Source organism: Narcine bancroftii, chromosome 8 (assembly GCF_036971445.1).
Source record: "Narcine bancroftii isolate sNarBan1 chromosome 8, sNarBan1.hap1, whole genome shotgun sequence".
Lineage (NCBI taxonomy): Eukaryota > Metazoa > Chordata > Chondrichthyes > Torpediniformes > Narcinidae > Narcine > Narcine bancroftii.
The window spans coordinates 93283938-93309345 of NC_091476.1; the positions used below are offsets into that span (position 1 = coordinate 93283938).

Below are 25408 nucleotides of genomic sequence, written 5' to 3' on the forward strand. Positions count from 1 at the left end.
GCCAGAGGATGGTGAATCTGTGAAATTCATTGCCACAATCAGCTGGGGAGGTAAGTTTTTAGGACATTTTTAAGGCAGAGTTTGATAGGTTCTTAATAAGGATGACAAGGGTTCTTGGAAGAAAGCAGAATGGAGCTGAGAGGAAATCTTCATCAGCCATGCTTCGAACGGCAGAGCAGATAACAAAATTCTACTCCTATGTCTTTATGATTTTTGACAAACTTTTGGTGAAAGGAATGCATTCCAAGAATTTAAACCAAAAAGGGATAACTTATGATTAATATGATTGCAAATTAATGGTACAAATTGACTGACCTTAGATCTTCATTCGTCCATTGTCATTGATGAAGACCTTGACAACTTTAGTCATTTTAAAATTGAATACGGTATGTACGAAGATGACTGGTGTTAGGTCTGCTTTGTTCATGAATGAGTGAGACAAACACCAGGCTGAGTCGAAATCAGGGTTCTTTGTTCTTTATTACCGGATTGTAACACTTGCGACTAACAAGTTAGTCGGAGAATGCATTCTGCCGTTATCAGCAAAATGGTGATTTTTTATACCCTTGGATACATGCTTAGAACATCATCATATCATTACTTGTCCAATGACTAAAACTGTTGCTATCCTTTCCCTGCTAGCTTCCTGCCTCTCAATCCATCAATGTCTCTCTTATCTTGAAAGTACAAGGATGCATTCTGTTACTCCTTAGTACTGGGTGACTCCTTCTCCGGTCCCATCTCATGATGTTTTACCTAACAGGAGTACAAGGACACCTCCCCTTCTTGTTACTGCCCTGTACAGGGTAACTCCCTACACATTCCCATCTCATGATGTTTTACCTTACACTGGTCAAGCCAATTCAGGCACAGAATGTCCTGGCATGTGTTGGGCAGACATGGGTAGACATTGCAGCTGTTGCACTATGGACTTGCGCAACTTGTGTTTATATTGTACTTCAGCCATGCACCTTGCTTCGTAAGCTTGTCAGCCCGTGTGAATAAGGCGCCAGGTAGGGCGGTTTTGTGCCAGTGTTTCCTAGGTGGTCGTGACTATGTCAAGTGACTTCAGGGAGGCCTTCATTAAGTCTTGTAATGCTTTTCTCTGCCTTCCATGTGGCGGTCTACCAGCAGAGAGTTCCCGTATGTGCTCGTTTGGCATATGGATGACATGACCCACCCACTTGATTTTAGATATGTCTGTGATGAAGGTGGATTTCCATGTGCTCTTCTCACAGGAAGTTTGTAATTCTTAAATCTCCACATCCCACTCTACCCCACCCCTGGCCAAATGGATGCTAATAATCTAAGCACAAATCATCTCTGTACAGACGTTCTTCATGGTATGACAGAATATAGGTATGTTTTTAGGAGATAAATTGGGGAAAGCTTTTTTAGTGTAGGCCACATATAAACAATTAAAACAGATCTTATTTAAAATACAGGAGCTCTGCTCATGCTAGACATGTTGGGGTCAACAGTCTTTGCAAAAGCTTTGGTAGTGCCCAAGAGACTTCACTAATGGATTTTTGTTTACAAAAAGGCAACAGATGAAAGATATTGTTGGAGCTGCAGATTATCTGGAAGCAAACTTGCTGTTCTAAGAGGGTCATATAGTTTTCCAAGAAGAGAGAGTCAAAAAGGCTTTTCTCTCAGAGAGAGAGAGACAGAGACAGAGAAAAGCTGGGACTGGAAGAGGACAAGCTGGCAAGCTTGTGGAAAACCCCATTTGTAAGTCCAGTTTGAGTGCTTAGTTCAGCCTGGTCAAAGCTCTTCTGGTTCATGAAACGAGAGGGGAATGGCTCTCTAATGTTTCACTTGAAATAGGAGAAACAAGGAGGTGATCTGAAAGAAAGAGGTTATCATCTGGAGAACCCTGAAGGGGGAAGGTTTCATCAGCAAGACACTGGAGTGGCTGATGGAAATAAATCAGTTGTGGGTGTCCTTGAACAACAAATTTCTCTCTGAAAACCAACAAGAACCTTCCTGAGCGGTAAACATTTACCTTTCAAGCACCAAAGCCTGGTGAACTTTATAAAAGTTAAATTCTGTGCACAGTATAAGAATTGCCTGCAACCAGTGAACTTGGAGAAATAAGAAGTGAGATTGGACTGTGAATCAAAGAACTTTTCTGAACTTACACACACATTACATACACATGTGCTTAGAATTAGAAGGGGTTAAGTTAGGTTAGTTAAGTCAATTGTGATAAGTTAAAGAGTGATTCTGTTTTCATGTTTAAAGCTAATTGAAAGCAACTTTTGTTGAAGTAACCCTTTGTCTTGGTGAATATCTATTGCTGCTGGGTTTTGGGGTTCTTTGGGTTTATAACAATGGTAAGATGGTTATTTTCTCAAGATAATGCATAATTAAGATACATAATTTTTTTGCTGAATCAAAAAGGAGTAGAATGTAATAAATGTTTTTAATGAGAAAATACCAAAGTGAAGGACCCAGACAATTCAAGGCTCGATGATGGTGTTGAAAGAATTTCGGGTTGTTGTAGTGATGCAGTGGGAGAGGTTGGGAGGGTGAATACAGTGGATACAGGGATAGACGATCCACAATTAGAGGGCTGCAGAGTGTTGAAGAATTGTTGAGACCTGGGAAATGATTTGAGATGCATGGATCAAAAGATGATTGACATTTAGTTTGAGATATGATCTGGTCATTAGTAGGAAGGAAAGCAATAATGAAGAAGGCAAAGAGGTTAATTTGATGGCACAGAATATTTATTCTTGTAGTGAAGAGTTTAGTACTGGGCCCTGAGGTTCATTCCTTCAGAATGTTTTCCTGGATCAAAGACATGAGCAAATAGAAGCAATTTATTGTTGTTTTAGTCTTGATGAAAGTTTGCAGCCTGAAATGTTAACAATTCTTTATCCCCATAGATGCAGTTTGACTCAGCGAGTTCCTTCGTGGGATTGTGTTTGTTGTTCTTTGCTCCTTATTCTTGGTTTGGGGAGGCATGATTAGGGTAGCACTGAATACTGTTACAGGGCCGGCGACCCGGGTTCAAGTCCAGCGCTGTCTGTGAGGAGTTTGTATGTTCTCCTCGTGTCTGCATGGATTTCCTCTGAGTGCTCTGGTTTCTCCCATCCTTCAAAATGTGCAGATGTTGTAGGCTAATTAGGTGGCATGGCCTAGTGGACCAGAAGGGCCTGTTATAATTGCACTTTATGTCTAAGTGTTTTAAAAATCAAAGTGTTTGTCAATGTCTCTGGCCCGGGAAGAGTTAAGATGAACCACAGTTCCCGCTGTTCTTTATATCGCCTGCAATGGCTTGCTGGAAATGCATTTGAGGTTGCTGAGGTGGAAGAGGGTGTATCTTTGCCCATCAATGCCCAATATTTTGCTTGCATGCAAATGAAGGGATAAATAATTGCACCACACAGCAGAGATCTGTAAGTGTCATTGTTATAGAAAGGCCAGGGTGAAATTGTCAAGAGCAATAAATCCAAAGAAAAATAGAAAAGAAAATTAAATGCTTAAAATTTAGGAGATTGTGCTAAAAATTGCATGACTATCAGATAAAACTAGGTTATTATCAATTGTAGGTATGTCCCTTGGGAAAGCCCTGTTAAGCTAACTTCCAACTGTCTGAAATGTGTGAGCATGTGGGCACAAACGGTACTTGTTTCAAGGAGCTACAATTGGCAAGAATGTAGAAGAAAAGGTATCTATTTTAATAGAAATATCCAAGCCCATATACTTTTTTTTATCATGCACTAGTTGAGAATTTTTATCTGATGTAATTTGAATAACCAAGCATTTTCATGTTATCAACACATTATCTAATTTTTCAGAAAGAATGTCATTATGCAGACTAAATAAAATTGGGGACCGTAGCATTTTTTTTTGCTGAAAAGAGAACATAAAATGGGAGGGATGGCACGAAATACCATAGATTTTCAGCAGGAAAAACACAAGGGGAGGGTTTAAACTAGTTTGGCAAGGGAGTGAGAATCAGAATGCAGTGCAGAGATTAGGACACTGGTTCTCAACTTTTTCTTTCCACTCACCTATCACTTTCAGTAATCCCTATGCCACTGGTGCTCTGTGATTAGTAAGGGATTGCTTAAGGAGATAGGTGGGTGGAAAGAAAAAGTTTGAAAACCTCTGTTTTAATCATACTTAATTGACTCATTATGCGCACAGTTTCAGATCTCCAAAGGAAATGGGCCAATGACAATTTTTCTCAAGCAAAATATTTCAGTACAATTGGATCGAGAGCAGTGAATCTCAACCTTCCCCTTCCCACTCACATACCACCTTAAGCAATCCCTTACTAATCACAGAGCACTGATGGCATACAGTATGTGAGTGGAAAGAAAAAAGGTTGAGAACCACTGGATTAGGGTATAAGGACAAAAATATATGTGCTCTGAGTTGGTGAGGAAAGACAGGCAGAGGACAAAACAAAAAGGTAGCCAGTTATAAATGAAATAGAAGCAGGAGAAGGTGATTTGGCCCCTTGTATCCACTGTGCCATTCACTGACACCATGGCTGATCTTTGACCCTCAGTGTCAACTTGCCAGCACTAAACCCCTATCTTTTGATTCTCTTCATATCCAAACAGCTATAATTCTCTGTTCTGAATAAATACGGCAAATAAGACTGTAGTCCTCTAGTGGAGAATTCCAAAGATACACGGCTTATGAGGTGAAGAATATTTTTTTTATCCCCGTTCTGATAAGCCAGAGACTGTAATGTCAGGTTCCAGATATCCGAACCATGGGAACCATTAGTACTACATCTTTTTTTTCAAACCCTGTGAGTTTTTGGTATGTTTCAATGAAAATGCTTCAAGAAGGCAGCCAACATTATAAAGTACCCCCATCACCCTGGTCACAACCTCTTCTTGCTGTTACCATTGGGGAAAGAGGTATAGACCCCTAAAGACCAGCAGCTCTGATTCAAGAACAGTCTTTTTCCAGCAGCTACCATGGTCTTGTACCTCCCCTTACTGCCCCAACCATTTAAACCACTTCAGCACCATAAAATGACCTATTTATACCATTGAAATATAGAACACGACAGCACACCCTCGATGTTGTGCCGACCTCTATCTTCCGACCAAACTTCCAAGCTCATAACCCTCTATTTTTCTCTCAGACGTGTGCTTGTCTAAGAGTCTTGTAGAAGGCAGGGATTTTTTTCAACAAAAGTATCCGGCTCCAGGAAGTAAGAATTTTCAAGATTCAGTTTATTGTCATTGTAATAAAGCAGTGGCCTATTTCATGAAATTGCTTTTGCCTGCTGTAAAGCAAACAGATTTGCCATTGTCAGAAATTGCTTGAAATGCCTCTTGCAGTCAGAGAAAGAGAAGCAAAGGAGAGATCCCCCCAGAGTCATCGAGTGTCCGTAGATTTGCCTCCAGCACATCTGCAGCCCCTGCAGCCACACACAGTTCAAACTGTTGGCAACCCGAGCTCCAGATCGGAACCTCTGACATGGTCAGGAGCCCCCTCAGCGCCTTGGGCACTCCCTCGCATCCCGGTTCCGATACCTAGTGCCCCTTCAGCCGGTTTCCAGCCAGTCTCCAGCAGTCTGCAGCTCGAAGCGAGTCTCCCGACAGCAGTCCTCAGCCTCTGGGGTTCCTCACCTTGAGTCACATACGTAGGTCTTTCATCCGCAGAGCCCTCTCACAGGTCCGCTGCCATGGTCACCATCCTGTGGGTCATCTCCTCTACTTTTCCTTCTCAGACGGGGGATGGTCTCCCCATTTTCTGGCACTCTACGCCAGTCTTCCACTCCCGTGGAGTCTGCAACCCCTTGTGGCTGCTGCTGCCATCTTGGTTGCAGACCTCCGCGGTCGCGGGATTTTAGATAAAACTACCATTGGTTCCTTTAATGGGCAGTTCAAAGCCTTTGCAGTGCTGACAGTAGTTGACTAGGCAGTTGGATCCTGTGGGACCACTTTATCATCACTCCTCACTCCCCACTGGTCCGCACCGGTGGCAGTGCTGCTATTACAGCAGCTCTGCCATTTTGGTGCATATGTACATATATGCATGACAATAAACTTACTACCATTCTTCTAAATTGTATGGAGTACAGACCCAGTCTGCTTAATCTAAAGAACAATCCCTTCTTTCCAAGAATCAACCTGGTGAGTCCTAATTGCAATCTATTGCAAGTATATACTTTCTTCCTCTTGAACTTTGCACTTGTATTTTTCCCTCTTTTAGTGGGGCTCAGGCCTGAAATGATGACTGCCTTTTACTTCATATAGATGTTGCATGACCTGCTAAGTTTCTCCAGCACTTTTGTGGACAGCACTAGAGCCCAGCATATGCAGGTTTTCTTGTTTATCAATATACTTCCTCAGTTAGGGAAAGCAGATCTCTCTGTAATATTGCAGCTGAGGTCTCACCAGAGATCTATATCTGCGGTGCAGCAAGCAAAACAAAATCACAGAAAAGACCGTACTACAGGCTTTAATCTGCTTAAACTCTGTATACTAGTAGTAGTCTCGGTAGCTCCACGTGTGACTGCCCCGGGAGAGGCGGGCTCAAGTCTATATACAGGTTGGTGATTGACAGCCGACCAGGTGGAGTAAGCCTCCCATGTGGTCTTCCTATGCACGTACAGAGGTCGCCCACCCCCCCCCCCCCCACCCCCCTAGCAGTTGGCTGGTGGGCACACGGCCCAGTGCTGTGGTTGTATCACCACAATATCATTTCAACAAGATGTCATTACAGATGGACTCACTACCCTCTTGGACAAGAGAGGAAGGATAAAGAGCAATACTGCGGATACTTGTGAGAGATATTAACATATGTGCTGGAGAGAATAGTAGGCACTTTGTTTCTTAACATCCCAATATTCCATTAATTTGTTTGTGACAAAAACATACACTGAAGTTCTTTGCAACACTCGTGATTCCACTGAGGCAGCTTTTGCTAAACCATTCTAGGGTGCTTTTGTGTACTTGTTGGGCAGCAGAACTTGAGAAGGATTAGCCATTTGAACCTGAGCACGAGAACACCCCAGGGTTCGCTGCAAGATGTGAGTGAGCAGAGAGACAATGTGGTGGCAAGAGAGATTACGGTAGCGGGTGGTGCACAGATGGTCAGCCAGCTGGAGTTCAGGCTTTTAACTCTGGAGTGTGGGGGGTGGGAGGGTGCAGAATGTCATCCATCTCATTTGTAGCTTAAATGCTAGTTGGCCAAGCTCAGGTAACTCCTTACATGCAAGCAACATGGGTATGGACGGGGCACTGTGTGCTTGTATGGGCTGGAGCCTCATACTGCCTTGTACTCCTACACATCACTGGCATAAATCCAGAAATGGACAAGGCCAAAGCAGGTCCCAGTCTGGACCCCAGTGATTCTTGGAGGGGAGGAAATTGCTTTCTATGAAAATGCTCTTCCACACACATCATTGTTCATCATTTCAGGGACTCTTCGTTAATATGCAACCAGCACAAGACGCAAATAAATATAACAGAAGCATGGAAGATGGATTAAGGACCAGGCTTTGGAGCATTCACACCTCACAAACAGGATTGCTACTGTAACTTTGATCTGGTCAAGGATATTCTTTAGGTTTGGTATTAGATTTGAGCCATCACGGAAATGGGTGTCTGAGGAGTTGATTGAGTGAGTTCAAGCACTGTATCTGAAGGATGTGGGGCTGGGAATCACTAGCATTTCTGCCCAGAACTGGACTCTGCATGGAACGAGCTTTCTGAGTTGCCCTGCTACTTAGGTCAGGCAATCAGGCCGCAAAATTCATTTGAATGGGCTGCGATGGCTATGAACAAGAAAGGTTAAAGTCAAATGTTTGCAACTTTATTTGTTAATTATATTTGGTTCAATATTTTAATCAAGCTTTCAAAATGATTTTTAAATGCTTCTGTTTCGTCAGAAGAATTTTCAAGTGAAACAAATTTTGAGGGTCACAAACTCTGATAGCCACAATTCTAGAAACCCGTAAATTATTCTTGAATATATATGTTCGGATTGACATGTGTATTGTTTGTGTGTCGGGTGTTCTGTGTCTGTGTGTGTGTGCACTATGGTCCAGAGATTCACTGTTTTGTCACTGTTTTGTATGTATAGGTACAATCAGATGACAATAAACTTGAACTTGATTTACTGATGACAACTTCACACGAAGGAGCCTGTTCTGGCTGACTCAGGTGACAAGACCTCTGCGCCAAATAGGCCCGTGCCATTTTTGAATGAGAATTTTTAAAAAATTCAGCCTTCTGGAAGTGAATTGAAGAAGAACCCTTCAGTTGCAAATGTGGCCCAAAAGCTGCACCCTGCATGTTTCAGGCTGGTAACAGAGGACATGGGGAAGATTGAGGCAAGGAATATATTTCCCTGAATGGAAAGGTTTTCCTCATCAAAGCCATCTGAAAGATTTCCCACAGTTCATCCATATTGCTGTTTTCTGGACCAGACTGCTGGTTTTACCTTTTGTGGGCCTTCACAATAGTAACAATTTTTCAGTGAGGTTGGGCTGTATTGCAGGATATCTCGCATTAGTCTATGATCTTTCAGTACATCAAAATGAAAACATGAACCTTGTTGTACTTGCATTTGGGATGATGCCTGTATATGTGACAAGAGGTACCATGAAACAATGCTCCCAGGCACAGCTCTCAAACTATCTCGTTGGTTTGTTGTCCAAAGTTGCCTGAAAATAAAAGTATTGTGACAGATGGCTGGGAAGCAATGAGTGACTTGCATAATGCAGTGCTGATGGAAGCACCAAGCGGAGCATTCATGGGATATAATGCTCTCTGATTTACTGAGGCATTGGCATTTTAAAAATAAAGTTGTACTGTTGCAGAATTTGAAAATGCGACTTGAAAAGAAAAAAAAACTCATTACCTACAGGAGAGACTAAAAGTAAACTTTGGAAATAGATCGAGATAAAAGCTGGAGGACATGGGTGAAGGGGAAAAGTTTAAAGGGAACTTCTTGACTCAAGAGTATGGTGGGAGTGTGGAATGAGCTACCAGATGAATTGGAAACTCCAGGCTCAATTTTGATATTCAAGAAAAAATTGGAAAGTTATGTTGATGGGAGGGATATGGACCAGGTACAGGTCAGTGGGACTAGACAGAATAATAGTTTGGCACAGACTTGAAAGTCCAAAAAGCCTATTTCTCTGGTGTCATGTTCAATAGCTCCATGATAAGCATTTGTAGAGAGAATACGCAGTTCCAGGGAAGCTGCTTTACCCAGAGAAAGGTTATAATGCAGAACTTACTGTCACAAGGATAAGGAAAGGTAAACAGGATGTAAGAGGAAGATGGAAACAGAGTATGGAGAAGAGAAATGTATGCTTTTCTGAGGATGAAACATAAACATTGGGCATGGGAATTTTCTTCTGTCGTGTCCTTCCCTCAGTACAGGCAAGCTACAAAATCTTACACTACAAAGACGGCAGGATCTGTCAGTGGGAGCACCACAAGACACAAGCAAATTCATCAAGCAACTTTCCCCACACCATCTTCCTATTTCGAATCCAATCCGTTCTTCTATTCTTCAGACTTGCTGAGTGTTTTGAACTCAGCGACACTCTTTATGCAAGTCAGCCAACCCTGATGCTGTTCTCTTTAAACCATTCGGAAAGCTCTAATTAAATCCTCTGTATCTCCATTTTATCTTTTATGCCACACATTTCTTCCAATAGTACAAATTAAATCATAGAATAATTTATGAACAGTAAAGGTTAAATAAAGCAATGTTCTTGTCATGTGTCAAATAGCCATTGATCTGGCGATGATCCCATGTGATACATGGAATTTATATCTGTTCTAGACATTTGTTCAACTGGTCTAACAATGGGGCCTAATTGTATTTGGACCAGATGGATGCCAACAGGGGAAATAAGAGACTGTAGATGCTAGAATTTGGACAAATAGACAGCTGAAAGAATACTCAGGACAATGACAGTTCCTCCTAGTTTGGCAGAGGGTGGAAATGAGAATGAGAGCACGGAGATTAGGGTAGAAGGACAATTAGATTTGAAGGGAGAGAGGAACCAGATTGTTAAAATTAATGAAAGGGGGGGGGTAGTAAAAGTAGATAGTAATCAAAGGAGTGTCTGTGGGGGACATTCTCTCAAGTGTATATATTCCAGTGCAAGGAGCATAGTAAGTTAGGTGGATGCACTTAGAGCATGAATTGATACATAGAAATATGATATTGTAGCTATCAGTGAAACTTGGTTGCAGGAGGGGAATGATTGACAGTTGAATGTTCCAGAATTCCGTTGCTTTAGACATGATAGAATAGGGGGATAAAAGGGAGAGGAGTCACATTGCTTGTAAGAGAAAACATTACAGTGGTGTTAAAGCAGGATAGATTGAAGCTCATCCAGTGAGGCTATTTGAGTAGAACTGAGGAATGGGAAAGGAATGAAATGAAAATATTATAGACCCCCTAATGGACAGAGGGAATTAGAGGAGCACATTTGTAAGACAGCATATATGTGTAGTAAACATATGGTGGTGATTGTAGGAGATTTTAACTTTCCACACATTGACTGGGACACCCATACTGTAAAAGGGTTGAAGTTTGTCAAATGTGTTCAGGAAAGTTTTCTCAATGAATACATAGAAGAACTGACTAGATAGGGGGTGGTGTTTGGATCTCCGATTAGGGAACGAGATGGGTCATGTTACAGAGGTATCTGCTAGGGAACACTTTGGATCTAGTGATCATAATGCTATTAGTTTTAGGTTAATTATGGAGAAGTATAGGGCTGGGCCTAAGGTTGAGATTCTTGATTGGAACAAGACTAATTTCGAGGAGATACAAAAGGATTGAGAAGGTGTGGATTGGGATCGTTTATTTTCTGGGAAGGATGCAACAGATAAATGGATGATATTCACAGGGGAAATTCTGAGAGTACAGAGTCGGTCTGTCCCTGTGAGAATTAAAGGAAAGGTTAGAAAATATGAGGAGCCTTGGTTTTCAAGGGATATTGGGGTTTGTTTCAGAGGAAGAGGGATGTATACAATGAATATAGACAACAGGGAAAACAAATGAGGTGTTTGTGGAATATAAAGAGTGCAACAAAAAAAATCATGAAAGAAATTAGAAAGGCTAAAAGGAAATATGAGGCTGCTTTTGTAGGCAAAGTAAAAATAAATCCAAAGGGTTTTGCAGATACATTAAAAGAATAGTGAGGGATAGAATTGGGCCCTTTGATGATCAGAGGGGTAGGCTATGTGAGGAGTCAGAAGAGATGGGGCATGATATTTTTTTCTTCAGTATTCCCTAAGGAAATAGAGTCAGGTGAAGTAAGGAAAACTTGTAGTGAGTTCATGGAAAATACATAGATTAATGAGGAGGTAGTACTGGCTATTTTAAAGAGAATGTGGTGGAACACTGTAATACACGCATTGTACTGGTTGACCTACCCCTGATACTGCAACTCCTCTCCCTCAGGATTCCTAATAAAGGTGGTACCGCCTAATCCCCTCTCTCAGTACTGCCTTGGAATCGGACCAACAGCATGAAAGAGATGAATACATAGAAGAACTGACTAGATAGGGGGTGGTGTTGGATCTCCGATTAGGTTAATTATGGAGAAGTATAGGGCTGGGCCTAAGTTTATAGTGATTAGAGCCTGTTAATCACAACTTCTGGTCTGTCGGGCGTAATTGATAAAGAGAATCAAGATGGATAAATCTCCAGGTCCTGATAATATACTTCCTAGGACCTTAAGGGAGGTTAGTGTAGAAATGGCGGGGCTCTGACCGAAATATTTAAAATGTTATTAGCCAGGGGGAGGTGCTAGAGGATTGGCGGGTAGCTCATGTTGTTCCACTGTTTAAGAAAGGTTCTAAAAGTAAACAGTGAGTCTGACGTCAGTGGTAGGTAAATTAATAGAGAGTGTTCTTAGAGGGGGAATATATAATAATTTGGAAAGACAGGGACTGATTAGGAGTAGTCAATATGGTTCTGTGCATGGTAGATCATGTTTAACAAATAGACTTTTCTGAGGAGGTTACTAAGAAGGTTGACAAAGGGAAGGGTGTGGATGTTGTCTAAATGGACTTTAGTAAGGCCTTTGAAAAGGTTCTGTATAAGAGGTTAGTTAGGAAGGTTCAATCATTAGGTATCAATGTTGAAGTAGTGAAATGGATTCAATAATGGTTGGATGGGAGATGTCAGAGAGTAGTGGAGGGATATTGTCAAATTGGAGGTCGGCGACGAGTGGAATGCCTCAGGGATTGGTACTGGTCCATTGATATTTGTCATATATGTTAATGGTTTAGATGATAGGGTGGTAAATTAGCTTAGTAAATATGCAGATGATACTAAGATTGGTGGTGCTGTGAATAGTAAGGAAGCTTTTCAAAGGTTGCAGTGGGATATAGGCCAGGTAGAAGATTTGGCAGAAAGATGGCAAATGGAGTTTAATACTGAGAAGTGTGAGGTGCTACATTTTGGTGGGAATAATTAGCAATTGTCGTACACGTTAAATGGTAGAAAATTGAGGAGTGCAGTAGAACAAAGGGATTTAGGAATTCCCTGAAAATTCAGTCACATGTGAAGAAAACTTATAGTATGCTGGCTTTCATAAATCAAAATATTGAGTACAGGAGTTGGGATGTCATGTTGAAATTGTATAAGGCATTGGCAAGGTCAAATTTGGAATATTGTGTGTAGTTTTTGTAGCTGAATTATAGAAAAGATATCAGCAAAATAGAGAGAGTCCAGAGGAGATTTACAAGAATGTTGCCAGGGTTTCAGGGTTTGACCTACAGGGAAGGTTAAACAGGCTAGGATGTTATTCCCTGAAGCGTAGAAGATTAAGGGGTGATTTGTTAAAAATTATGAGGGGGACAGATAGAGTCAATGTGGACAGGCTTTTTCCATGGGGGGCGGGGGGGGTGGGTTGCGGAGATTCAAACAAGAGTACAAGGATTGAGATTGAAGGTGGAAAAGTGTAGGGGAAACATGAGGGGGAATTTCTTCACTCAGAGGATGGTGGGAAAGTGAAATGAGCTTCTGGCCAATGTGGTAGGTGCGGGCTTGATTTTAATATTTAAGGAAGAGTTGGATAGGTATCTGGATGAGAGAGGTGTGGAGGGTTATGGGTTGGGTGGGAGATGGTGTTCGGCATGGACTAAAAGGGCTGAACCAGCCTGTTTCTGTGCTGTAATTGTTATATAGTACATAGTTATATGGTCAGCTCCCTCCCTTCCCTCCCCCCACCCCTCCCCCCCGCCCCACACCCACACACACACACACACACACACACACACACACACACACACACACACACACACACACACACACACACACACACACACACACACACACACACACACACACACACACACACACATAGATGCTCCTTAATCCACTTACAGTGTTAGCATATCTGGCGCTATTTGAACATTAAAAATGTCACCCAAAACCTGGGTCATCTTAACACCAAGAATAAAATCCAAACCTTAATATCCTGTGGTTTAGTCTGCTTCCCATGGCGATGGATAACAGCATTAAGCACTCGTATAACTCCTGTAGTCCTACCACTAAATATATTTTCCTGTCACTTGTGCTTGGGAAGCTGTATTACTAGCAATGTTACATTAAAACAATAAAAAAGTATTATAAACCTCTCTAACATACCTTAAAATAACAACCCGGCAAACGAAGCTAACAGTCGCCATTTGCAGCTGACGAACAGTAAACAATTCACTTGGATCCCAGGATGCATTTGAACGGCCTTATCAGGCCAGAACCACAATAAATCTCACACTGACCAGTTACTTTTAAACTTTTAAAGGCAGGGTTTCTTGGCAAGGCTCAAGTTATCACTAATGTGCAATGAGAGGAGGCACTGCTCACTGGCTGATTCTCGAGAAGCAGGTAGCAGACATGATCCATGAGCAGAATCAAATGGACACACTGTATCAAGAAACAAAATGCCTACTTTTACACTTAAGTCGGCTAAAAACAACCAAGAGCACAGCCACTGCTTCATGGTGTAGTCGTTTTATGAAAATAAATGACCTAGTACTGAGGGAGAAAATTACAATACCACAGATCTTGACATTAAGTTTACTAATGCAAGGAAATACAAAGATGTAAGCCACACGATTATCTATTAAGCAACATTGTAAACATAGATGAACACCTATGAACTTGGTTGGTAACGGAATTGGGGCAATTGGCTCTCAGCAGGGGGTGGTCTTATACAATGAGTGTAGTTCAAAACCTACATTTTAAGTGGATATTCTGGGAGGGTCATCTGATACACCCTTATACACTGACATACGATATGTTAGATTCTCTAGCAGAGTTGTTCTCAACCTTTGTTTTCCATTCACATACCACTATAAGTATTCCCTATGCCATAGGTGCTCTGTGATTGGTAAGGGATTGCTTAAGCTGGTATGTGAGTGGAAAGAAAAAGTTTGAAAACCACTGTTTTAATCGTACCTAATTGACTTGTTATGTGCACGTTTCATAACTCCAAAGGAAATGGGCCAATGACAATTTTTCTGAAGCAAAATATTTCAATAACAATTGGGTCGAGAGCAGTGATTCTCAACCTTCCCTTCCCACTCACATACTACCTTAAGCAACCCCTTACTGATCACAGGGCACCGATGGCATAAGGATTACTTAAAGTGGTGTGTGAATGGAAAGAAAAAGGTTGAGAACCACTGCTCCACCAGTTTGTTTTTACTCAGTGTAGTAGCTCAACATCATAAGAAAGAGAAATCTGGTTCTGATCATGGAACTTTGCAATGTTTGGATGGAAATGTGGTAAGGAACTTCAAATAAATTAAACTGTAAAAGCACATTCTACCATAAAAAAAAGTAGCTAAAAGTTGTTTAATGCTCAAAACTCTGGGAGAACTCTTATTGTACAATGTTAAGTTTTTCTCTTACTGCATACGGTATTTCCTAATATTTAAATAAACCTTTTGATGGTTTTACCTTGATTGCATTGATATGGCTATCCACAAACATGTTGGAGAAACTCAGCAGGTCATGCAACATCCATAGGAAACAGAGGGTAGCCAACCTTTCGGGCCTGACGAAGGGCCAGGGCCTGAATGGTGGGCTATCCTTTCCTTCCTATGGATGCTGCTGAGTTTCTCCAGCATGTTTGTCTATTGCACTCAAACTTCAGCATCGGCAGGTCTTATTATTTAACTTAATTGGTATGGCTTTAAAATATTTAGTTTTCTGGAGGAGGGAGAGAAATTAAAGGTTAACCTGCGTGATCAGCAGCTGTCAATGTTAAATTAGGCAATAATTGTTAATCCTTTTTGTGTGAGAGGGCATAATGTCCATTTTATATTATTTCCCACAATGCAGATTCTGTTGTGTGTGAATCTGAACACCCTGGTTCTTCATGAGGGAACTCGGGGATGAGGAGAAGCTCCATTTTGCCCTTTCTTCCACAACAGTTTTCAGGTCCTGGTGCAGCAAGGCCTCCAGGTTTCTTTTATAGAAATTTCTACATTGCTCAGCTCCTGACCGTGCATCAGTGTGTTGTTCACGTTTGTGAGGTATTCCAGCTCATAGCCATTTTCATTCCCTTGCTAAGGATCAGTAAATTGGGACCAACTGTCCTGAATTCCAGAGGTGCATAAACCCTCCAGAAGCTTGATTACCATGGCTGAAACCTGTTTCTGCTGGAGTATTTTAGTTTCATTGTTAAGTTATTATATTAGTAGATGGAAGCCTGGACTGATTATTCAGAAGCAAATCTGAAATGCGTAATGGCAGCTGGGAAATCTAAATCCAAATATTTACCTTAGTCTGCAGTGAAATGTGAAGCTTAGTAATGGGGATCATGAACAATAAAACAAATGAGACACCTTAGACTCAACCGCTTATTCAAGTGCTCCACTAAACCACTGCACTGCCAGTACTACATTCAGTGTCAGTTGTAAATCATCACATCCTTCCCAGTTGGGATTTAAATCAACTCATCAGCTGAGAATGGAATTAGTTACTAGATCTTTGAATTCTCACTGACCAAATTCATTGGAATAATAACATTGCACAACAATTTCTTTCAAAAGGTTTGCTTTCTGAAAGAAAATTGAGGATTATGATAAATAACTTCAAGACGAACTGAGGTGCCCAACAAAACAATCTCCCAGTTTGCACACAGTCTCTCCGATGAAGAGTGGAGCACCAGATGCAGTTGATGAGCCTTGCGGATACACAAGTGAAGTGTTGCTTCACTAAGAAGTACTATTTGGGGCCCTGAGTGGTGGTGACGGAGGAGGTGTGGGTGCAAGTGAAGCACCTTCTGTGGTCACAGGGGTAGGTGGCAAGGGAGCATTTAGTGGGGAAGGGAGGAATTGATGAGCGAATCATGGAGGGAGAATTCACTGCGGAAGGTGAAGAGGGGAATAGAAGGGAAGCTATATCTAGTGGTGAGATCATTACTGGGTGGAGATACAATTTTAGATGTTGATGTCCCAAGACCTATCCACAAGAATTATGCTTAAAATTTGGAGCATCGAGAAATAGACCTAGGTTTATCCTGGGTAGACACTCACAAGGCATATTCCGAGTGAAGCACGCCTCATATTCTGCTGGGGCTTCAAGTTGTCTGGTTTGTTAGTCTCCCAACCTCCTTCACCCCCATCTTTCCCTCTTTCTCCTTTCCTCTACTCTCTCTCTCTCTCTCTTTTCCCATTTCCCTCTGTCTCCTTTCCCTTAGCTCTGCTTCCACAGAGCCCCAAACACCCACCTGCCCCAAGTCAATTCCGACCTTTCCTCTCTCGTATGCCCACATCCAATTAGCACCTTTTGTCATTGGTCAGTACTCCTCCGCCTGCCCATTCTTCCTTTCACAAATTTTCATTCAGGCTCCAGCCTGCTGTTCACTCATACCTTGAAGATGGACTCAGGCTCAGTTATATATCTTTACCTCCTGTGGATGGTGCAGGACCTGCTGAGTTTCTCCAAGATTTCTGCATTTCTACTACGGTCACAGACTTTTGAGTTTGACAGGGAAGGTATTCAGTTTAGGGTAGAAAATAAATATATTTTTGTTGCCAGCAGTTCCCCTGTTTCCAGGTCTAAAATTCACTTTATTTACTCTGCCTCAACTATCCTTTCATCTCTAGAAGGTGTATTTGTTCTTCTGGTGCTTCAACTTGATAGCCCATCTATAAAAATATTACAAAAGCTGACAAACCAATCAACTATACAGGTAATCCCTGCCTTACCACCTATGTGACTTATGGCCATCCGAATATATACTGAATTTTTTTTAAAAAGAAAAATTATAAAATTACATTTTAACGGAGAAAGTCGGGATCTATCCATGGAAAATAATGCCTCTTGTGAGAGGTTGGCAGAGGTGGCTGCCATGTTGTACATGGTGGCCACCAGGTTGTATTTTACGAATGATAACATGGATACAGTACAATTCCGACATACGTCCATTCGAGATACAACCAGCCGGTCAGAATAGAACACGGAGGTAAGTTCAGGAGTACCTGTACATAAAGTAACAAATTATTAAATCCTGTTCTTAGCCATGGCTCACTTTCCAAGATGGTCATTGGAATAATCATTAGGTGGGAACTTTGACTTATTTTCTCATTCCCTGATGTAAATGTTTCTGGACTTTGGCTGATTTCTCTTTTTCCCTTTTAGGCCCAGTGAACCAGATATTCTATATATTAACACAGGCTGTTCATCAAAGTGCTGAGCTTTTTTTCCAATTACACCAACATACTGCGTTAGAGTTTGGCCAGAACGTTTGTGGCATCGGTGAATGTCATCTGGTGTTTTGGACAATGTAGGAGAGGAGGAGGGCAGGGTAGGAAGACAGGAAATCCATGCTGGGAGAGAGTAAGGAACAAATCCACCGCCCACATACAATAGTATGGTACAAGAATGATTTGTGACATTAGATTTGCATTGCAGTCTGTTGTTTAACACCCACCTGTCTGCTAAATCCAACTGGATTTTATAGTAATCTCCAAACCAAATATTTTTAATATTTGCATTTTTTCTTCAACTTGTGACACGTTTGCTTACAGATAAGCAAAAGCCTTTCTCGACAATATTTTTGTGAGTAACTTTCTTTTAAAAGCTTGTTTTCTTCCCTCTCTTTTTGCTTAATGAAGGCTGATAAAGAAGAAATCTGCACGAAGCATGAGGAAGAAGATATCCTTGACATCCCCTTAGATGATGAAGAGGCAAATGCTGCTGCTGCAAAGATCCAGGCCAGTTTCCGTGGCCACATGACCAGGAAGAAGCTCAAGGGTGGAGAGAAGGAAGACCCCGAGCAGAAAGCAGATGGCACGCGGGATGGTGAGGAGGAAGCACCTGCTGATGGGCCTGATGAGACCAGTGCAAATGCTGGAGACTCGGGAACGGGCGATGCTGGCAAAGAAGAGAAAGATCAAAGTGATGCCACTGATGAGGCAAATGAAGGGGCGTCAGTTAATGGGGATCAGTCAGAGACAGGTAAGAGCTTGTGATCTTTTACAGCTATCCTCCAGGCTTCGTGGCTTCCTCTTTCTTCCTTCCTCAAACCCTCTAGTTCTCACTCTTCCTTCAATGCTCCCTGCATCCTAATTGAAATGCAATTAAAAATTCATATCCTTGGAAGTATGAAATCCACAGAGAAAACACAGGAGATATTTCACAGGCCAGGCAACATCTGTGGAGAAAGAAGCTTGGTTAAAGTTCAGGAGGATGACAAGCTGGAATATGAACGCTTGTTTTTCTCTTTCCTCAAAATCTCCTGTTTCCTTCTTTGCTTGGTGTGAATTTTTTGTTTGATCGTGGAACTGCTAGACTCAATGATATATTGTTGTTGGCTCTCAATTTATGAAAAGACATTACCCAGTTAGTAGAGACAGCTAGAAAAGTCAGCACATGGAACGATTTTGAATTTCATCATCTGGATGAATTGACCATTATAGACTAATACCTGTTGGGGAATAAAGGTTAAAATCGTTCCATTTATTCATATTCTTTCACAATTTTGGTAATGTGTTTGCAACAAATTATACACATTTTGAAAGAGTTATTGTCAAATTAGCAAATATGCCACCCAGTTTATGTCGGGTGATATTATGGCCTGTTAATCAAGTTTAAGTGAAAATCGTTGAAGGATAAATCTTCACTGAAGAGCATCATGAGATTTTTTAGTCCTCTTGAGGGGGCAGACAGAACCTTGATCTTTTGATTCACTCAGAAAATTAAACTCCAGCAACATAGCATCACTGAATCCATGACCACAAAATTGTGGATGAGTTCTCTAGAGACTGGATGATCAGACTGCCTGAATGGCAACCAAAAGGTGAAGCACATGTATTAAAACTAATGCACTTCTCAACTTGTCCAAAACTCAAAGACATATCATACCTTGGCGAAGGGTATGATGGTTATATCCCTTTGTTTCCGTTCCACACTGCTGAGTTTCTCCAGCACTTTTGCATATTCCACTACGATCATAGCGCCTGCAAGCTTTCCTGTTTAACTACCTCAGATGATCCTTTTTTTGACATTATGGTGAATGTTTCATCTGATTAAAGAGGTTGATTTGAAATTAAAGTTTAAACCATTAAACACTCTCAGCCACACAATTGAATTATAAATGTTTGCACCATTAGTTGCAGTTTTATGTTATTTTTAAGTTAAATTAAGAACTATATAACAGATTGACGTGTCATGATTAATGCAGATTTATTAAATATTATATCTGATCATTTTAAAAGTAGTTGCCAACTTATATATACTTTAATGGTTTAAAAATATGTTAAAACAGCAGGGGGTGGAGTTTGTGCAAGCATTCATACAGTTACAATCATTTTGAACTTCTTTGTTTCTATATGATAATCGAAGATTTGTACAGCTGTTCATCTTTGCGAAAACCTTTCTCAGGTCTAGTTTTCATTGAAAAGGAAAAGTGCCAGGAAAGTTTTTGTGACAATGCAACAAGGGATATTATTCTTGTATTAGACATGGTACATTTTGGACTGTTGATGACTGGAATAAGCAGATTGAAGATCAAGTTATATGATGGAACTTCATAGAGCTTCTTACTTGGATTTTTGTATTATGTTGTGTAGTTGAAGAATTGATATGACTCAGTCTGCTAAATAGTGGCAGTGGTCAGCCTGAGAGAGTGGTGGGCATCACAGGGATAAGGCAAATAGCGTTGCTACCTCATAGCTCCAGGTGATGTCTTATTCAGCACCGACTAGAGTTCTATGGTTCTATGATGCAGTCCATGTGGAGTTTTCATGTTCTTATCAAGGGTTTCCTTTAGGTACTCCAGTTTCCTCTCACATCTTAAATACCTGCTGAGAGGTGAATTCACAAGTGTAAATGATTCCTCATGTAAGCGGGAGAAGGAAAATCAAGATGAAGTAATGGAAATGTGAAAATGAATAGTGACAGGGAATAAATGGGGATTGAAATTGATAGGACTGTTCTATAAATTGGCATAAGCTGGATGGGTGAATGTCCTCCTTTACATCATGAGAAAATATGAAAAAAATAGGGTTGCCAACTATGGATTTACTTTGCCCGAGGCCTGTGGTTCTCAACGTTTTTCTTTCTACTCGCATACCACTTTAAATAATCCTAATGCCATCGGTGCTCTGTGATTAGTAAGGGATTGCTTAAGGTGGATGTGAGTGGGAAGGGAAGGTTGGGAATCACTGCTCTAGATCCAATTGTTACTGAAATATTTTGCTTGAGAAAAATTGCCAGTGGCCCATTTCCTTTGGAGTTCTGAAACCGTGAACATAACAAGTCAATGAGGTGCGATTAAGACAGTAGTTTTCAAACTTTTTCTTTCCACGCACATACCTTTAGCAACTCCTTACAAATCACAGCACATATGGCATAGGGAATACTTAAAGTGGTATGTGAGTGGAAAATAAAAGGTTGGGAGCCACTGCCCTAGGTAGAATAATCCAACTTCAGTCTTCCCACAGAACTCATCTTTGACCTCTGGTAGTATTCTTTTCCAGAGAGTGCCACCACAATGGGCAACAAAGCTGATGCTGGGGCCATTTAAGGAAAATAGAGTTTTGCACTCCATCCATCAATTATAAAGCCAAGGTTCATATACTGGATATTCTTTTAATGATCTTCTTAATAGATTACCACCTTATCCCCTTAAGTCCTGTACTGCAAATATATATTTTTTAAATGACACCCTTCATTCATGTTGCCAGCCAATGGCTGAGGTCCAGTGCAGGGTACTGAGGTCACATGTATGTGTTAATTGGTGGTGCAGACTCGAAAGTTTGAAAGGTGTATTTCTGCACTGGTACTCTTTTATTCTTCCTTCCAGAATTAATCACTTCATACCTTTCTACATAGTTTCATGTGTACATATTTTTAGACATTGTCCTCCTGAAGCTTGTTACAATCCTTCTCATTCTTATTGTGTTTGTGTTTTGTGTCATCTGCAGCCCTATATCCACCACAGGTCAGTTATATAACAAATGGTCCCTGCACTAATTCCAACTGCACATGGTTACCTCATGGAGGAACTCCTACATCCACATGTCATTTCCCTTTGATTCACTATTAGTCAATATTTTAGCATTTTAACATTGTAGTATGACACCAGAAACCATGGTAAATTTCTACAGATATGTAGTGGAAAGCGTGCTGACCAGCTGCATTATGATCTGGTGTGGGAACACCAATACCCCTGACTGTAAGCCCCTCCAAAAGGTAGTGAACCCAGCCCAGGATATCAAAGGCAAAACCCTTTCCTCTATTGGGAACATCTACAGGGAACGGTCCCATCGGAGGGCAGCAGCAATCATCAAGGATCCACGCCACCCAGCACACGCTCTGTTCTCACGGCTGCCATCAGGAAAGAGGTATAGGTACCACAAAACTCAGACCACCAGGTTCAGGAACAGCTGCTACCCCTCCATCATCAGACTCCTCGACTACATACTCAATCAGCGACTCATTAAAGGACTCTTAGTTGTGCACGTTATTGATTTTTAAAATTCTCTCTGTATTGCACAGTCAGTTTATTTACATTCATTAACTGTTTACGGTTTTTTATTTCTTTAGATGTGTACATTGTGTACAATTTATTTTTGCACGATCAATAGTGGTAATTCTGCCTCGCCCACAGGTAAAAGGAATCTCAGGCTTGTATGTGATGTCACGTATGTACACTGACAATGAATCTGAAATCTAAATCATCTAGCCCAACTCATAACACAATTATCCTCCCTTTCCACTTCTTCATCAGAAACTTGCTCATCCAAGAAAAAAATCATTTGCCTTCAACAAATCCTTGAATGTTTTCACTTTTTAACCCATATTTTTCCACATGTAATGTTGTTCATCATTAATGATTTTAAATGTGTATATGTCTTTGAGTCTGAGATTTTTATATCCTTTACTCCTTTTTTAATTGCATGGCTCTACATGTCATTTCCATATCTAGTAAGAATAAAAATATTTATGGTTCTTCTACATTTTCAAATTTGACTTCCCTTTAGAACTCAAAATGAATCTTGTCACGTTGAAAGATTTTCTGTTTGGAATCCTGGCAAGAGCTCCCTTCCTTCACGAGTATCTTTTCCTCCACTGAACCTTCACTGAAGAAAAATATATTCATCTGGTATCTCACTGGGGATTTCCACCTTCACAAGAACATCATATTTGTCATCCCCTGTGGTTCTCTTCTATCTTTTTTTTATTACCATTCCTTTACTTATAACAAAATTTACAGTCCTTTTTGGATTAGGCATTATTTTATTTGCACACGCTTTCTTGCCCTTCACCAGCCCCACCCCATTTTCTTTCTCTCTTCATCCGTGTACGTTTTGAGTGCTGTAACTTGCACCACTAAAATCAGTAACATAATGTATTGCTTAAAGTTTATCTTGAGCTTCATTTCCAATTTTGGTTAAATCTCCATAACTTCATCCATACAGGAACATGTTCTTTCAGATGCCTTGGAAGAAGTGGTGCCATTGGTATTTGAATGCCTTTGTGTTGAAAGTCTCCTACTGGCAATTTACTGCCTAAGCTGTCAATCGTTGATTCGACCTGAATCAGATCACGTTACAGCTCACTGAAATAAGCACTCACTCAGTTGCCCCTCCTTTTGTAACAGATCTAAACCTAATAATATTCCCATTGTTTCAGTTCCTTATTTTAAGGCTCAGATCTGCAGTCAAATCAATGGACTGTGCAGGGGAACTGTACAAATCAATCAACACATTTCTCAGAGACTACTGGCAGATGTTCATGGCACACTATTATAGACAAATGTTCTGAGGTTATCAGGTTAAATATCAATTTTAACAATACATAATTAAGAAAAATCCTCATTACAGTTTTGAACCAACATCCATTGCTCTCAGAGAGCAAATCTCTGACAATACAGGCGCCTCAGATTGAAGAGACTGCCATCCGTGCGGTACCAGATGTAAACAGCGTCTTCATTGTTGAGGCCTTTCATGGCTTGTTTCAGCATTATGCTGAAGAAGATAGTAAAGAGGGTTGGTGCGAGGATGCAGCCTGCTTCACGCCGTTGTCAATGGAGAAGGGTTAGGAGAGCTCATTGCTGTATCTGACCCGACCTTATTGGTTTTCGTGCAGTTGGATAACCATGTTGAGGAACTTGGGGGGGGCATCCGAGGCACTCTAGTATTTGCCAAAGCCCTTTCCTGCTCACGGTGTCAAAGGCTTTGGTGAGGTCAATAAAGGTGATGTAGAGTCCTTTGTTTTACTCTCCAGCGCATGACGTCCTGTTTTGCGGAAACTGCCAAAATGTTTGGCCTGGAAGTCAGCCTGAAGAAAACTAAGGTCCTCCATCAGCCAGCACCCCACTATGACTACCAGCCCCCCCCACATCTCCATCGGGCACAGAGAACTCAAAACGGTCAACCAGTTTACCTACCTCGGCTACACCATTTCATCTGATGCAAGGATCGACAAAGAGATAGACAACAGACTCGCCAAGGCAAATAGCACGTTTGGAAGACTACACAAAAGAGTCTGGAAAAACAACCACCTGAAGAAACACACAAAAATCAGCGTGTACAGAGCCGTTGTCATACCCATGCTCCTGTTTGGCTCCAAATCATGGGTCCTCTACCGGCATCACCTACGGCTCCTAGAATGCTTCCATCAGCGCTGTCTCCGCTGCATCCTCAACATTCATTGGAATGACTTCATCACCAACATCGAAGTACTCGAGCTGGCAGAGTCCGCAAGCATCGAATCCATGCTGCAGAAGACCCAACTGTGCTGGGTGGGTCACATCTCCAGAATGGAGGACCATCGCCTTCCCAAGATCGTGTTATATGGCGAGCTCTCCACTGGCCACCGTGACAGAGGTGCACTAAAGAAGAGGTACAAGGACTGCTTAAAGAAATCTCTTGATGCCTGCCACATTGACCACTGCCAGTGGGCTGATATTGCCTCAAACCGTGCATCTTGGCGCCTCACAGTTCGGCGGGCAGCAACCTCCTTTGAAGAAGACCGCAGAGCCCACCTCACTGACAAAAGACAAAGGAGGAAAAACTCAACACCCAACCCCAACCAACCAATTTTCCCTTGCAACCGTTGTTCTGCATCAGACTTGTCAGTCACCAACGAGCCTGCAGCAGACCTGGACATACCCCTCCATAAATCTTTGTCCGTGAAGCCAAGCCAAAGAAAAGAAGAAAGAAAGAAACCTTGGCACATGTATCATAATGAAAATGTAAATGAAAAGCAATTTAAAAGTCAATCCAGATAATCCTATTTTGGATCTATGGTTCCTGCTATTGAGGTTGAGAAGGCGACTTGGTTATATGTTAACTACTGACAGCTGCAAATCTAAGAGAAAATCTACTGACAGCTGCAAATCTATGAGAAAATCAAAGGACAATGATTGAGATTACAAAGATACTTTTCCACAAATATTTAATAATTATTTTCAAGCATTTTTTTCTGCATGTGACTTTAAAGAATTAGATTTTTACTTCATTTTGGATTTTTATGAATTCATTATCCATGGCCAAACCAGTTCCTTGTCATTCCATTTAGAATGGCCTCCTTCTATGTCCTAAGAAAATCTATTTGTCATTAGATCAAGTCAAATCAACTCAGCTTTATTTATCATTCATACCATGCTTGTATTGTAAAGGCGAGATAACTTTTCTCCAGGATCACAGAGCATATTTACATAAATATGTTAGAATAGAAGTTAAACACATTGAAATATTAAAATATTAAGACATATACAATAAAAGTCTATGGTACACTATCTACAGATGTTCTGGGAATTCAAGAGCCTGAATAAAAACTGTTGGCCGATCTGGACGTAAGGGCCTGAGTGCTACGGTACCTCCTACCAGATGGCAGAAGGGAGAGCAGTTTACGTGAGGGGTGTGTGGAGTCTTTCGCAATGGTTATTGGCTTTCACCTGCATCGAGTGTTGTAA

The 25408-nt window shown here is 41.2% G+C and overlaps 1 long non-coding RNA gene across 1 annotated transcript in view; it reads right to left on the reverse strand.

The window, feature by feature from the left end:
* Window positions 1-461: 461 nt before the first annotated feature.
* Window positions 462-25408, reverse strand: part of LOC138741808 (uncharacterized) — a 782604-nt gene continuing 757657 nt past the window's right edge. The window contains exon 2 of the long non-coding RNA XR_011343779.1: window positions 462-843. This is a non-coding gene — a long non-coding RNA (uncharacterized lncRNA). The remainder of the gene's footprint in view (window positions 844-25408) is intronic.